Raw genomic sequence first — 19,652 nt, forward strand, 5'->3', positions numbered from 1 at the left:
AGATATATATTCATCCCATCTATATACAATCTAAAAATAGTATATTTCAATTCATCTATATATATATTATATATATATATATATAATATACTATATATATATATTCCATCCATCTTATACACCTCTACAGATATATATTCTTTCCCATCTATATACACTCTACTACAGATATTTTTCATCCATCCTATATCACTCTACAAGATATATATTCCTTCGCATCTTTCTTACATTATATTCATTCATCTATATATAATTATTATATATATATATTATATATTATATATTATATTATTACATCCTCCATCTATTACACATCTACAGATTATATTCTTCCATCCTATATACACTCTACAGATATATATTAATGATCCATCTATATACACTCTACGAATATATATTTTTCATCCATCTGATATTCACTCTTAGATATAGTATTCATCTATATACACTCTATAGATTTATTCTCATCTATAACACACTCCTACAACTTATATTCATTCATCTATACACACTCTACAGATTATATCATCCATCTATATACACTCTATAGTATATATTCTACTTATCACTCTACAGTTATTATATTCATCTTTATACACTTACCAGATATATATTTCATCCTGCTATATACACTCTACAGATATATATTCATTATATACATGCTAGCAGATATATATTCATCATCTATTACTTCTCTATAGATATATATTCATCTTTATAATCACTTACAGATATATATTCATCCATTTTAATTAAACTCTACAGATTTATATATATTCCATCCATCTTTATACACTTCTACAGATATTATATTCTTCCATCCATCTATATATACTATATAGATATATATTCATCTATATACATACCTCTAAAGATATATATTCATCCATCTATATACACTCTATAGATATATATCATACTATATACCTCTACACGATATATATTCATTACCATTTATATACTCTACAGATATATATTCATTCATCTTTATACTACTCTACAGATATATATTTCATTTCCGTCTTATATAACACTCTATAAGATATATATTTATTCATCCATATACACTCTACAGATACAATTCATCTATTACACTCTACAGATACATATCTCATCTATATACACTCTACAGATTAATTCATCGCATCTATATACACTCTAACAGATCTATATTCTTCATCTAGATACACTCTACAGATGCTATAATTCCTTCTCTATCATACACTCTACAAGATTCTATATTCATTTCATCTATATACACTCTACAGATCTATAATTCATCCATCTATATACACTCTAGCAGACTATATATTCTTACTTTATATAACAACTCTTACAGATATAATATTCATCCATCTATATACACTCTTACAGATATAATATTCATGCCATCTATATACACTCTACAAATATTTATTTCATTAGCCATCTATTATACATGCTCTACAGACATATATTGCATGCCATCCTATATACCACACACTCTACAGATGTATATTCATCTATGTACACTCTACAGATATTATATTCTTCATCTAATAAACACTCTACAGATATTTTCATCTCCATCTATATACACTCTCAGATACATAATGCATCCTCTATATATCTCTACAGATATATAATTCATCCATCTATATAACACTCTAACAAATATATATTCCCCATACCAATTCTATAACACTCTATAGATATATATTCATCTATCATACACTCTATAGATATATATTCATCTAATATACACTCTACAGAAATATATTCATCTATATTACACTCTATCAGATATATATTCCATCCATCTATATACATTCTGCTACAGATATATATTCAACCTCTTATACACTCTATTAGATATATATTCATACCATCTATATACACTCTATAGATATTATTATTATCTCTATATACCTCTACAGATACAGTAATATAGTTCCAATCATCTTAAACACTCTAATAGTATATATTAATTCCATCTATTACACTCTACGATATATATTTACATTCATCTTTACACTCTACAGATATATATTTCATCTATATACACTCTACAGATATATGTCATCTATTCCACTCTACAGTATAATATTATCATCTTATACCACTGTAGATATATACTTTATTCATCTATTAACACTCTGTAGATATATATTCATCTTATCACTCTATAGATATATATTCAACCATCTATATCACTCTATCGAAAGATATATATTCATCATGTATAATACCACTCTATAAACGATATATATTCATTCTCATATACATATACAGATTATATTCATCTATCATACACTCTAAGATTATACTTCATCTATATACATCTCTACGATATATATTCATCTATATACTGGTCCTCTAACAGATATAATATATTTCACCCATCTATATACCTCTATAGATATACTATCTTCCATCTATATACCTCTACAGTATATATTTTCATCTTATACACTTCTAACAGATATATATTCAATCTATATCACTCTACGACATATATTCATACATCTATATACCTCTATAGTTACTATTCATCTATATATCACTCTAACGATATTATTCATTCATCTATATTCACTCTACAGATATATATTTCATCCTCTATACTATCACTCTACAGATATGTATTCATCCCATCTTATACTCTACAGATATTAATTCAACCATCTTTCATACACTCTATGATATAATATTCATCCATCTATATATACTCTTCAGATATATCATTTATCCATTTATATACAACTCTACGATTATATATTCGTGCATTTTAAAACCTCTACCAGTATACGTACTTTCATGCATCTATATCACTCTACAGATATTATATATTCGTCCTTTAAACCTCTACAGATTGATATTCTACATCTATATACACTTCTACAGATATATATTCATCCATCTATATACACTCTACAGATACATATATGCATCCATTCTATATATCTCTACAGATATAATATTCATCATGGCTATATACACTCTACAGATATTATATTCATCCCATCGCTATATACGACTCTAAAATAATTTATTCATCCATCTATATACACTCTACAAAGACATAATATTCATTCATCATATACATCTACAGATATATATTCATCCATTCTATTACACTCTACAATTACATATATGCATCCATGCTATGATATACTACTACAGATATATATTCATCATCGTATATATCACTCTACATAATATATATCATCCATCTATATACACTCTACAGATATAATTTCATGCCATCTATATACATCTACAGATATATATTCAATCCCATCTATGTACACTCTACAGATATATATTATCCATTCTATATACACTCTACAGATATATATTTTCATGCATCTAGTATTCACTCTATAGATATATATTAAATCTGATAATACACTCTACAGATCATATATTCTAATCCATCTATATACACTCTTAGATATATTATTCTCTATAAGTATACACTCTAACAGATATATATTTCATCCATTCTATATGCACTGCTACAGATATAATATTCGTCCTGATATATAAATCTATAGATATATATTCATCTATTATCCACTCTATAGATATATAATTCATCCATCTATATAACACGTCTACAAATTATATATTCATCCTCTATATTACACTACTACCAGATATATATTCATTCATCTATATACACTCTATAGATAGTATATTCTTACTATAATACACTCTACAGAATATATTCATCTTTAATACACTCTACAGATATATATTCATCTATATACACCTACAGATATATATTCATTCCATACTAATATTTCTCTATAGATATATTATTCATCTTTATACACTCTAGCGATATGTATTTATCATGCTCTATAACACTCTAACAGATTATATTCATCTATATACAGTCTAAGACATTATTTTCCTCCATCTATATACACTCTAACAGATATATATTCATCCATCTATATACAACTCTAGCAATATTTATTCATCCCATGCCTATATACACTCTACAGACATATATTCAATTCATCTATATACACTTACAGATATATTCATCATCTATATACTCTCTATAGATATTTTCATCTTTATACATGCTACAGATATGTATTCATCCATCTATATACCACTCTAAACAGATACATATATGCATCAATCTATATATATTACTCTACAGATATATAATTCACCCATCTATATACACTCTACAGATATTATTCATCCAATCTATATACACTCTACAAATATTTATTCATGCCATCTATATACACTCTACAGACATATATTCATTCTCTATATACACTGCTACAGAATATAATTCATCATCTATTATACACTCTAACAGATACATATATGCATCCATCTATTATACTCTACAGATATATATTCATGCCATCCTATATACACTCTAACAAATATATATTCATTCGCATCTATATAGCACTCTACAGATATATATTTCATCCATCTATATACACTCTACAGGATATATATTCATTCCTCTATATACACTCTACAGATATATTTTATCCATCTTGTGATCAGCTGCTACGATAATAATATTCATACCATCTATATACCTCTACAGATATATATTTTCATATCCATTCTATATTCACTCTATAGATATATATTCATCTTATATATCGACTCTATCAAGATATATATTCATCCATCTATTGCACTCTACAGATATACTATTCGTCTATATATACTCTATAGATATATATTCATCTATATCCACTCTATAGTATATATTCATCCATCTATATACACTCTACTGGTTTTGCTTTGTGCGTACTGTTTGTCTGCAATATATTTCATCCAATCTTATATACACTCTACAGATATATATTCATCCATTATATACACTCTATAGATATATATTCCATTCTATATACACTCTAGACAGATATATATTCATCTTTATACACTCTCAGATATATATATTTTAATCACTCTACAGTATTTATTCATCCCCATCTATATACTCTCTATAGAATATATTTAATCTTTAAATCACTCTACAGATATGTATTTTATCCATCTATATACACTCTACAGATATATATTCAATCTATATACAGTCTACGAGACTATATTTTCATGCATCTATAATAACACTCTACAGATATATATTCAGAGCGCTATACTATTACACTCTATAGATATATATCATCCATCTATATAACACTCTATCAGATATATATTCATCTATGTACACTCTACGCAGATATATATCATCTATGTACACTCTCAGATATATTTAATCTATGTACACTCCTACAGATGTATATTCATCCATCTATATACACTTGCTATAGACATACATTTATCCATCTAATATACACTCTACAGATAATATATTTCATCCATCTAAATATACAATCTACAAATATATAATTCATTCATCTATATATAATATATATATATATATATTAATATATTATATATATATATTCATCCATCTATAATACACTCCTACAGATATAATATTCTTCCATCTATATACAACTCTACAGATAATATATTCCATCCATCTATATAACTTCTACAGATATATATTCTCATCTTTATATCAATCTACAAATATAATATTCATTCATCTATATATATATATATATATTATATTATATATATATAATATATATATATATATATATTCATTTTCCACCATCTATATACACTCTACAGATTATATATTCTTCCATCATATACACTGTCTAAACAGATATATGTTCATGCCATACTTATATACACTCTACAGATATATCTTTTTATCCATCTATATTCACTCTATAGATAATATTACATGCTATATACACCTATAGATATAATTATTCTCCATCTATATACAACTCTACAAATATTATATTCATTGCATCTATAGCACACTCTAACAGATATATTATTCATCGCATCTATAGTACACTCTATAATATATATTCATCTATATACCTCTACAGATATATATTCATCTTTATACACTCTACAGATAGTATTTCATCCATCTAATATACATATCTACAGATATATATTCATCTTATACATCTACAGATATATATTCACCATCTAATATACTCTCTATAGATATATATTCATCTTTTATACACTCTACAGATATTATTCATCCATTTAATAACTCTAAGCAGATATAATAATATTCATTACCAATCTTTATACACTCTATCCAGATATATTTTCATACATCTATATATACTCTATAGATATATATCTCTATATACACTGCTAAAAGAATATATATTCTACCATCTATTACACTCCTATAGAAATATATTCATCTATTATAGCACTCTACAGATATATATTCATCCATTTATTAAACTCTACAGATATATATTCATTACCATCTTTATACACTCTAATTACCAGATGATATATATTCATACCGTCTAATAAACTCTATAGATATAGTATTTATTCATACATATACACTCTACAGATACATATTCATTCTAATATACACTCTACAGATACATATTCATCTATATAGCACACTCTACAAGATCTATATTCATCCATCTATATACACTCTACAAGATTATATTCTTCATCTAGATTACACTCTACAGAATATTATTCCTTCCTGTATATACCAACTCCTACGATCTATATTCAATTCATCTATATACACTCTAAACAGATCTATTAATTCATCCATCTATATACACTGCTACAGAATATATATCTTTAGCATTTATATAGCACTCTACAGATTATATATTCAATCCATCTATATACACTATCAGATAGATATTCATTGCCATCTATATACAGCTCTAATCAAATTTTATTGCTGTCATCTTATACACTCTAACAGACATAATTTCAATCCATCTATATACACTCTATGCAGATGTATATTCATCTAATGTACACTCCTACAGATATATATTCATTTTATCTGTATAAACACTCACAGATATCATATTCATCATCTATATATCACTCTACAGATACTATAGTGCATCCATCTATATATACTCTACAAGATATTATTCATCCATCTATAACACTCTACAAATATATTATTCATCCATCTATATACAACAGGCTCGCGGTCTAAAAACAAGAATATATATTCATCCATCTATATAACTACTTTCTACAGATATATATTCATCCAGTTCTAGGTACATCTCTACAGATATATATTTATCATCTATGTACACTCTAACAGATATATACTTATTCATCCATGCTAAATGTACACTCTACATATATATATATATATAATATATTCATCTATATCACTCTACAGATATATATTCATCTATATACCTCTACAGATATATCATTCATTCTATATACAGTCTACAGGATATATATCATCCATCTATATTCACTCTAACAGATATATATTCATCATCCATTTATATAGCACTCTACAGATATATATTTCATCCATCTATAACACTCTACAGATATATAATTCATTCCATCTATACTACATCTCACAGATATATATTCATAACCATCTATATCACTGCTATCAGATATATATTCATCCATCTATAATAGCACTCTACAGATACATATATTCATCCATCTATATACACTCCTATTCAGATATATATTCAACTCCATTTATATACACTCTATAATTATATATTCATCCATCTATATACACTCTACAGATATATATTCATCCATCTAATTATACACGGCCTATATATATAGTATATATAATATATATATATATATATATATTATATATATTATATATTCATCCATCTATAATACACTCTAAGCAGATATCATATTCATCCATCTATATCACTCTATAAGATATATATATTCACCATTCTTATACACTCTAAACAGATATATATATTCATCCATCTATATACACTCGTACAGATATATATATTCATCATCTATATAACACTCTAAAATATTCATCCATCCCATCTATAATACACTCTACGCAGAATATATATTCATCCATCTATATACACTCTACAGATATATATTCATCTATGTACACTCTACAGATATATATTCATTCATTTATATACACTCTACAGTGTACAGTCTACAGTCTCTATACATTCTACAGATATATATATTCATCCATCTATATATACTCTACAGATATATATTCATACCATCTATTTACACTCTACAGATATATATTCATCCATCTATATACACTGACAGATATTATTCAATCCATCTCTGATATACACTAACAGATATATTATTCATCATCTATATAGCACTCTATTGATATTAATATTCATCATCTATATACACTCTACAGATTAGTATTCATCCATCTATATACACTCTACAGATATATATTCATACCCATCTATATACACTCTACGAATATATATTCATCGCCATTCTATATACAACTAGCAGATGATTATATTCATCCATCTATATACACTACAGAATATATATTCATCATCTATATACACCTCATAGATTATATATTCATTGCCATCTATATAATACACTACAGATATATATTCATGCATCTATATAACTCTATAGATATATATTCTATCTTATATACACTCTAGAGTTATATATTTCATCTATATACCTTACTAGATATACATATTCATCCATTTATATTCACACTACATTAATATATATATAAATATTCATATAACCATCTATATACACTCTACAGATTATACATTTTCATCCATCTATATTCACTCTACAGATAAATATTCGATCCATCTATAATGCACTCTACAAATATATATATATATACATATATACATATTTCATTACCATCTATATCATCTAACAGATATATATTCATGCCATCTATTTATACACTCTACAAAAAAAAAAATTATATATATATATAATTCATCCATCTATATACACTCTACAGATTAAAATATTCATCCATCTATATACACTCTACAGAATATATATATATTCATGACCAATAATATATATATATATTATATTAATATATATTATATATATGATATATACTCTACAGATATATGTATTTATCCTTCTATATACATCTGCAGATATAATATTCATCTCTAAATATACTACTACAAATATATATATATATATATATATATATATATATATATATATTATATATATTATTATACACATATATACATATATTCATACCCATCTATATAACACTCTTCTCCATCAGATATATATTCATCCATCTATATACACTCTATAGTCTAACAAATATATATATATATATCATAATTCATCCATCTATATACACTCTCAGATAAGATATTCATCCATCTATACTACACTCTACAAATATATATATATATATTTCATCCATATATATAATATATATAATATATATTATATATTTATACTCTACAGATATATGTATTGTATCCTTTACTATTATACACTCTACAGATATATATTTCATCCATTTATATTCATCTACATATATATATATTATATAGTATATTCATCATCCTATATACACTCTACAGATATAACATTTTCCATCCGATTCTATATTCACTCCTACAAGATAAAATATTCATGCCATCTATATGCACTCTACAAATATATATATATATATATACATATATACATATATTCCATCCTCATCTATATACACTCTGACATGAATTATATATTCATTCCATCTATATACACTCCTACAAAATGTATATATATAGCTATATATAATTATATATATATTTATATTCATTACCTCTATATACACTGCCTACAAGATAAATATTCATCCATCCTATATACACTCTACAAATATATATATATTCATCCATATTATTATATAATATATATATATAGTAATATATATATATATATATATATATACTTAAGATATATGTATTTATCCTTCTATATACACTCTACAGATATAGAGACAGACTGTAAGAGGTATATAGAAGGATAAGATACATATATCTGTAGAGTATATATATTATATTATATATATGTGTGTATATATATATATATATATATATATATATACTCTAACAGATATATGTTATTCATCCTTCTATATACACTCTACAGATATATATTACATCCATCTATTATATACTCCTACAAAATAATATATATATACTATATATATATTATATATATATATATAATACTATATACATATGTTTCATCCATGCTATTATACATACTCTAATCAGATACATATATGCATCCATCTATATATACTCTACAGATATATAATTCATCCATCTATATACACTCTAGCAATATATTATTCATCCATCTATAATACACTCTAGCAGATATATAGCTTTCATCCATCTATATATACACTCTACAGATATATATTCATTCCATCTATGTACACTACCGATATATATCATCGGCATCTATGTACAACTCTACAGATATATATATTCATCCATCTATGTACAACTCTACATATATATATATAATATATATTATATATATATATATTCATTCTATATACACTCTATATCAGATAGATATTCATCTATATACACTCTCACAGATATATATTCATCTATATACAGTCTACAGATATATATTCATCGCATTCTATATACACTCTAGCATAGATATATAATTCATCATCTTTATACACTCTACAGATATATATTCATCCATCTATATACCTCCTACAATATATATTCTCCATCTATATATCACTCTATCAAGATTTTTAATTAAATATTTTCAAAAAAATCCCATTCCTATTTTTTAAACACCCCCCCTTCTAAAAAGAATACATGTATTCATACCATCTATATACACTCTACAGATTATATATTCATCCTTTTATATACACTTTCTATAATTATATATTCATCCATCTATATACACTCTACAGATTATATATTCATGCCATCTATTACCACCCTATATTATAATATATATATATATATATGATATTCATACCATCTATATACACTCTACAGATATATATTCATCCATCTATATACACTCTATAGATATATATATTCATATCCATCTTATACAACATCTTAAGATATATATATTCATCCATCTATTACCTGCTACAGATATATATATTTCATCCATCTATATACGCTCTAAAAATATTCATCCATCATGCTATATACACTTCTAACAGATAAATATTCATCCATCTATATACACTCTATCAGATATACTATTCATCTATGTACACTCTACAGATTATATTATTCATTTATATACCTGCTACAGTGTACAGGTCTAGCAGTCTCTATACATTCTACAGATATATATATTCATCCATCTATATATACTCTACAGATTATATTCATCATTCTATATACATGCTACAGATATACTATTTATCCATCTATATACACTCTCAGATATATATTCATCCACTATACTACACTCTACAGAGTTTATAATTCATTCCATCTAATATACGACTCTACAGATATATTATTCATCCTCTAATATACACTACAGATTATATTCATCCATCTATATACACTCTATAGATATATATTTCATCCATGCCTATATATACACTACAAGATATATATTCTGCATCTATATACAACTCTGATTAGATATATATTCATGTCTTATATACGAACATCTAGAGTTATATATTCATCTATATACACTCTACAGATATAACTATTCAGTTCCATTTATATTCACTCTACATATATATATATATAGTTATATACATATATATATATATATTATATATATATATATAATATATATTCCTCCATTCTATATACCTCTTAACAGATTAGCATTTTCATCCATCTATATTCACTCTACAGATAAATATTCATCCATCTATATGTGCATCTACAAATATATATATATTTATTAACATATATACATATATTCAATTCCATCTATATACACTCTAACAGATATTATATTTCATCATCTATATACATCTCTACAAAAAAAAAAAATATATATATATATATTATGTACCATCTATTATACACTCTAAACAGATTAAATATTCATCCATCCTATATATACACTCTACAAAAGTATATATATTCATCCTATATATATATATATATATATATATATATATATTATTATTATATACACATATATATACATATATTCATACCCATCTATATACACCTACAGATATATATTCATCCAATCTAATAATACACTCTACAATAATATATATATATATAATTCATCATGACCATCTATATACAACTCTACAGATAAATATTCATCCATTAGCTATATACACTCTACAAAATATATATAAATATATATTCATACCATATATATATATAGTAATATGATATTTATATATATATATATATCTTCCTAACAGATATTGTTATTTATCTTCTATATACACTCTACAGATTATATATTCTACCATTTATATTCACCTCTAGCATATATATATATAATATTATATTATTTTCATCCATCCTATATACACTTACAGATATACAATTTTCATCATACTAGTATTCCTCTACAGATAGAATATTCATCCATCTATATGCACCTCTACAAATATATATATATATATACATAATAGTACATATATTCATCATCTATATACACTGCAAAACAGATATATATTCATCACATCCTATATATCACTCTAGCAAAAATGTTATATATATAATATATATATGATATATATTATTTCATGACCATCTATATACAACTCTACAGATAAATATTCATTACCATCTATATACAACTCTACAAATATATATAGTAATATTCATCCATATATATATATAGTAGTATATATATATACTATATATATATATATAGTATATATATATAGTATACTATCTAATCAGATATATGTATTTATCCTTCCTATATACACTCTACCAGATATAGAGCACATGAACTGTAGAGTGTATATAGAAGGATTAAATACATATATCTGTAGAGTATATATATATATATATTTATATGTGTCATTATAGTAATATATATATATATATATATATCTCTACAGATATTATGTATTCATACCTTCTATTATACACTCTAACAGATATATATTCATCCATCTATATAATAACTCATACAAATATATATATATATATATATATATACATATATACATATGTTCATCCATCTTATAACTCCTACAGATATATATTCATCCATCTATATCACTCTACAAAATTATATATATATATTCATGTCCATCTAATATACACTCTACAAACAGATAAATATTCATCCATCTATATACACTCTACAAATATATATATATAATTCATGCTATATATATATATATATATTATATATATATATATATATATATATAATATATATATATATCTAAGATATATGTATTTATCCTTCTATATACACTCTACAGATATATATATTCCTCCATCCCTATATACACTCCTTATAGATTATAATCATCCATTATATACACCTCTACAGATATATATTCAATCTATATACAGTCTACAGACTATATAATTATTCATCTATATACACTCTAAGATTATATATTCATCCATTATATACACTCTAGCAGATATATATTCATCCATTATATATCACTCTACAGATATATATTCCATCCATCTATATACACTCTAAGAATATATATTCATCCATCTATATACACTCTACAGATATATATTCATCGCCATGCTATATACACTCTACAGATATATATTCAATCCATTTATATACACTCTATAATTATATATTCATCCATCTAATATACACTCTACAGATATATATTCATCCACCATCTATATACACTCTAACAAATATATATGATATATATATTATATTATATATTCATGCCATCTATACTACAAAGCTCTACAGATAAATATTCATGCCCTCTATATACACTCTACAAATATATATATTATTTATATCATCCCATATATATATATATACTATATTTAATATATATATAATACTATATATACTCTACAGATATATTATTTATCCTTCTATATACATCTCTAGGCAATATATATAATTCATATAACCATCTATATAATACTCTACAGATACATATATTCATTCCATCTATATACACTCTACAGATACACATATATTATTCCATTCTATGAGATACTATATATATATACATGTGGTGGTATGTGTGATATAATATATATAATTATATAATAATATACACTCAATATGCACATGACTTTGATGCAAGAAAAGGTTATTTATTGTGACATTTCGGCTCCTAAACCGGAGCCGTCTTCAGGAGTTAAACCTTAAACATACAATCACACTATTATGCCAAAATTAGAAGTGATGTCAAGAGAGAGCATGTAAGTAAACAGTGGGAGTGTGTTTTTCATTATTTTACTAGCAGTAATAGATCCCTTTTGCCTCCTCTTCGTAGGACTGGTACATGATCAATGTTCGTATTTCTGAATTGGGGGAGAGTATTTTTTGTTTTAAGCTAATGCTTTGATACAAAACAATCAAATTACTGGTCCCAGCGTAAAATTCAGCGGTTGCATCGCTGTGAATTCCTAGGAGCCTTTGCCACACTCCCAAAAGTACACGATAAAGTCAAATTATTGGAATAAACAGCTTCAAAGCAGTATTTTAAAACACATGCACTTAAAATACTGCTTTGAAGCTGTTTATTCCAATAATTTGACTTTATCGAATGCTTTGATACAGGCTGATCAGCCTTTCCTGTGGCCAAAGCATTCATGATTGCAAAACGGTGATTGTTCAACCACTCCCAAAAGGTTGTGGAGGCTTTTTCTACATAGTGTAATCCACATGGGCACCAAGATATATATATACAACATGATCAGTGGGGCATGTTACTCTGTGTGGTATTCTGTATTTCATAGCCATCCTCGGGTGTGAGAAGTGAGTGCCTTCTAACACCCCACCACATGTGAGGCAATGGGCACATTATAGTATCCAGACATCAAACATCTATCCAACCAGATACTGCCTTTCTTAGGGTTAATTGTTAAATCCTTTATGACCAGCAAGTCATTTAGGTTGCATCCTCTTTTGAATATTACCGGTAGGTCCTTTTTGCTACAAAAGGTTAAATAAGCATCAGTATTAATGATCTCCCACCGTTTCTTCAGCCCTCTTTTGACCTGAAAACTGGCATAAGTAAAATAAATACATACTCCAATGGTATCGCTACGGAGCGCCGATCAAAGCAGTCACAGAGTCAGGCGTTTCAATATCAAATTATTGGCTTTATTAAGCGCATTAAAAGTACAGTGGAGGGGGATTACAACTTGTATGTGTTAAGCTGGCTAGAAGGAGCCAGAAGTATCGCGAGAGCTGCGACCCAGCAGGAGCCGGCGTATCACGGGTGAGCTCCGCCATTAGCCGCATCGTCCTTGTGTTTGTTGCTATAAGTAAAATAAATTTAGTATTTTGTTTTCTTTGGGGGATGTCCTCTGCTGCTGAAATAGATCTTCCGGAGTGTGTATTTTGTCTTTTTCCAGTTGTTCTTTAATCAAGTTTGTGGAATAACCCTGGAAGTGTAAGGGACACCACACATTTACTAACTCTCTTAAATGGACTGGTCATCCCACCCGGGTCTTTGTTGGTAACTATGAATGTATCTAGTCTCTACACTGTGATTCCCCATGAGAGTGGGATTGTAGAGTGTATATAGATGAATATATATATATATAGAGTGTATATAGATGGATAAATATATATTTGTAGAGTGTATATAGATGGATGAATATATGTTTGTAGAATGTATATAGATGGATGAATATATATCTGTAGAGTGTATATATATGGATGAATATATATCTGTAGAGTGTATATAGATGGATGTATATATATCTGTAGAGTGTATATAGATAAATATCTATCTGTAGACTGTATATAGATGAATATATATCTTTAGAGTGTATATAGATGAATATATATCTGTAGAGTGTATATAGATAAATGAATATATATCTGTAGAGTGTATATAGATGGATGGATGAATATTTTTAGAGTGTATATAGATGGATGAATATATATATATATAGAGTGTATATAGATGGATGAATATATATATGTAGAGTGTATATAGATGGATAAATATATATTTGTAGAGTGTATATAGATGGATGAATATATATCTGTAGAGTGTATATAGAAGGATGACTACATATCTGTAGAGTGTATATAGATAAATATCTATCTGTAGAGTGTATATAGATAAATATCTATCTGTAGACTGTATATAGATGAATATATATCTATAGAGTGTATATAGATGAATATATATATCTATAGAGTGTATATAGATGAATATAGATCTGTAGAGTGTATAAAGATGAATAAATATCTGTAGAGTGTATATAGTTGAATATATATCTATAGAGTATATATAGATAGATGGATATATATCTGTAGAGTGTATATAGAAGGATGAATAAATATCTGTAGAGTGTAAATAGATAAATATATATCTGTAGAGTGTATATAGATGAATATATATCTATAGAGTGTATATAGATGGATGAATATATATCTGTAGAGTGTATATAGATGGATGAATATATATATATATATAGAGTGTATATAGATGAATATATATCTATATAGTGTATATAGATGGATGAATTTTATATATATATATATATATATATATATATATATATATATATGTAGAGTGTATATAGATGGATGCATATAAATCTGCAGAGTGTATATAAATGGATGAATATATATATATATATATCTGTAGAGTGTATATAGATGGATGAGTATATATCTGTAGAGTGTATATAGATGAATATATATCTGCAGAGTGTATATAGATGGATGAATATATATTTATAGAGTGTATGTAAATGGATGAATATATATCTGTAGAGTGTATATAGATGGATGAATATATATATCTGTAGAGTGTATATAGATGGATGTATATATATATATATCTATAGAGTTTAAATAGATGGATGAATATATATCTGTAGAGTGTATATAGATCGATGAATATATATCTGTAGAGTGTATATAGATGAATATATATATCTGTAGAGTGTATATAGATGAATATATATATCTGTAGAGTGTATATAGATGAATATATATCTGTAGGGTGTATATAGATGAATATATATCTGTAGAGTGTATATAGACAGATGAATATATATATGTAGAGTGTATATAGACGGTTGAATATATATCTGTAGAGTGTATATAGATGAATATATATCTGTAGAGTGTATATAGACAGATGAATATACATATGTAGAGTGTATATAGACGGATGAATATATATCTGTAGAGTGTATATAGATGAATATATATCTGTAGAGTGTATATAGACAGATGAATATACATATGTAGAGTGTATATAGATGGATGAATATATATCTGTAGAGTGTATATTGATGGATGAATATATATATATCTATAGAGTGTATATAGATGTATGAATATATATATCTGTAGAGTGTATATAGATGAATATATATCTATAGAGTGTATATAGATGTATGAATAAATATATATATCTGTAGAGTGTATATAGATGGATGAATATATATATATATATATATATCTGTAGCGTGTATATAGATGAATATATATCTGTAGAGTGTAAATAGATGAATGAATATATATATCGTAGAGTGTATATAGACGGATAAATATATATATATATATATATGTAGGTGTATATAGACGCATGAATATATATCTGTAGAGTGTATATAGATGATGAATATATATCTGTAGAGTGTACATAGATGTATGAATACTATATATCTGTAGAGTGTATATAGATGGATGAATTATATATATTTTAGATTGTAATATAGATGGATGAATTATATCTGTAGAGTGTATACTAGAATGGATGAATATATATCTTAGAGTGTATACTAGATGATGAATTTATATCTGTAGAAGTGTATTTATAATAATATACTATCTATACGAGTGTATATTGATTTATAACATATATAACTGTAGAGTGTATATAGATCGATGAATATATATATAGTTCTGGTATTATACCATACACCACGAGGAAATTAGGTACTTGTATTGCTATATGGTTCTGGGTCGGCGTATGACCTGTAATACCATTGTCCTTTGTGCCGTTTCTGCACTGACCGGCAGGGCTGGAAGTCATCTTCTGGACCTAATAAGTCATCACCTCTAAATCTGAAGCGGCGTAGCACCCCAAGTGCCTAAAACAGTCTCTCGCGTTGGATAGTCTCCAGTTTCGTAGAGGCCTTAAGCCTTAACCACAAAAAGCATGTGAAGAGGACTGAACACTGCTAACGCGAGTCAGACTTTAGCTCGCGATCTCTCGGAAAAAGAGAAGATAGTAGAGTCCTTTCGATTGCAAATTTCTGCAATAGACGACTAAAGGTTCTGTACAAGGACCATTAAAGCAGAAACCTGCACAAAAAAGTTACCCACCTTGGGCCCTATGGGTTTGAACTCAAAGACACCCCTCGTCCAGAAACCTGGCGTTTTAACCAATTACACCACAGGGAAATCTAGAGCACTTATGCTATTGCTTAACTGGGGATGACGTAATAAACCATTGTACCTACGTGTGCCTCTGCAGTTGCACCGGCAAGGGCTGGAAGTCAACTATTGCCCCTATAAGGTCTAATACCAAACCTGGCCCCAGTTCTAAAAAAGCCGCTGAATAGGTCAGTTTGGTTAACCGAGCAACGTGGCTATGGTTATAACCTGGGTCACAAAGGTTGTGGAGTTCGACTCCCACCTCTGCGCAAAACGCAGCTCAGTCAGCTGTGCCTAAACTGTCTCTCGGATGATGGAAGGGCAAGTGCCTTAGTAGGTCCATCTCGCCTCCATTTGGCTGCCCTTTTTCACAACTGCGGCTGTCCTTCTAGTCGCCACTATTAATCTTCTTACTTCAGGCCAGGCTTTCCCATCTAGCCCTTGGCTTTTTGCATCATTTGGGTATATTTTCCCCATACAGAACGTCTTTTTGGGTTTCCTAGCATCAGCTGAAGAATTGACCTTGGCATTGACTAATAGAGACAGTATCCTGTGCCAAGTCTTAAAAAAACAGCGATTTGAGAAGCTGACTAGCGAGTGCGGCTTGGTCGATTCTTCGAAGAAGTAGAGTACCTTCCATTGATTTGCTAGCTTATGCATAAAAATAAAGGTTCTGTACAGCATAAAGACCGGAAAAGTCACCACCCGCATTTGACTCAGACCCGGTCAAACTGAATTTTACATTAACCAGGAACTTACCTTTAGCTAATGGTTCTGGATGACCTTAATAAACCCATTTGTCCTCTTGTGCCTCTGCATTGACAGGCAGGCTGGAAGTCTAATCTTCTGCCTAATAAAGTCAATCCAACTGGCGTCTAAAAGCCTGCTGCATGCTCGTTATACATGCCGCAGCAGGTCTGACCTGGTCAAAGTTGGCTCGGATATCCCACTCTGACAAAACGCCAGCTCCAGTTTGCTGTGCCTAAACCTTCTCACAGGAGGAATGGAAGAACAGTGCGTTAGTCCATCATCCGCCTTCACTTTTGCTGCCCTTTTCTCCAACTGGGGCTGTCCCTTCTAAGCTACGCCGCTATGTATTCTACTTCAGGCCAGTTTCCATCTAACCTTGACTTTTTGCACATCAATTTGGGGTTTATTTTTTTCTCCTACGAACTCTTTTGGGTTTGCAGCATCACCTTGAGATTACTTGCAAATTGCATTTAAGTGAACAGTTGTTCTTGAGCTAAGCTTAACAAAACATG

This window comes from Xenopus laevis, chromosome 6S (genome assembly GCF_017654675.1).
Source record: "Xenopus laevis strain J_2021 chromosome 6S, Xenopus_laevis_v10.1, whole genome shotgun sequence".
NCBI classification, from domain to species: domain Eukaryota; kingdom Metazoa; phylum Chordata; class Amphibia; order Anura; family Pipidae; genus Xenopus; species Xenopus laevis.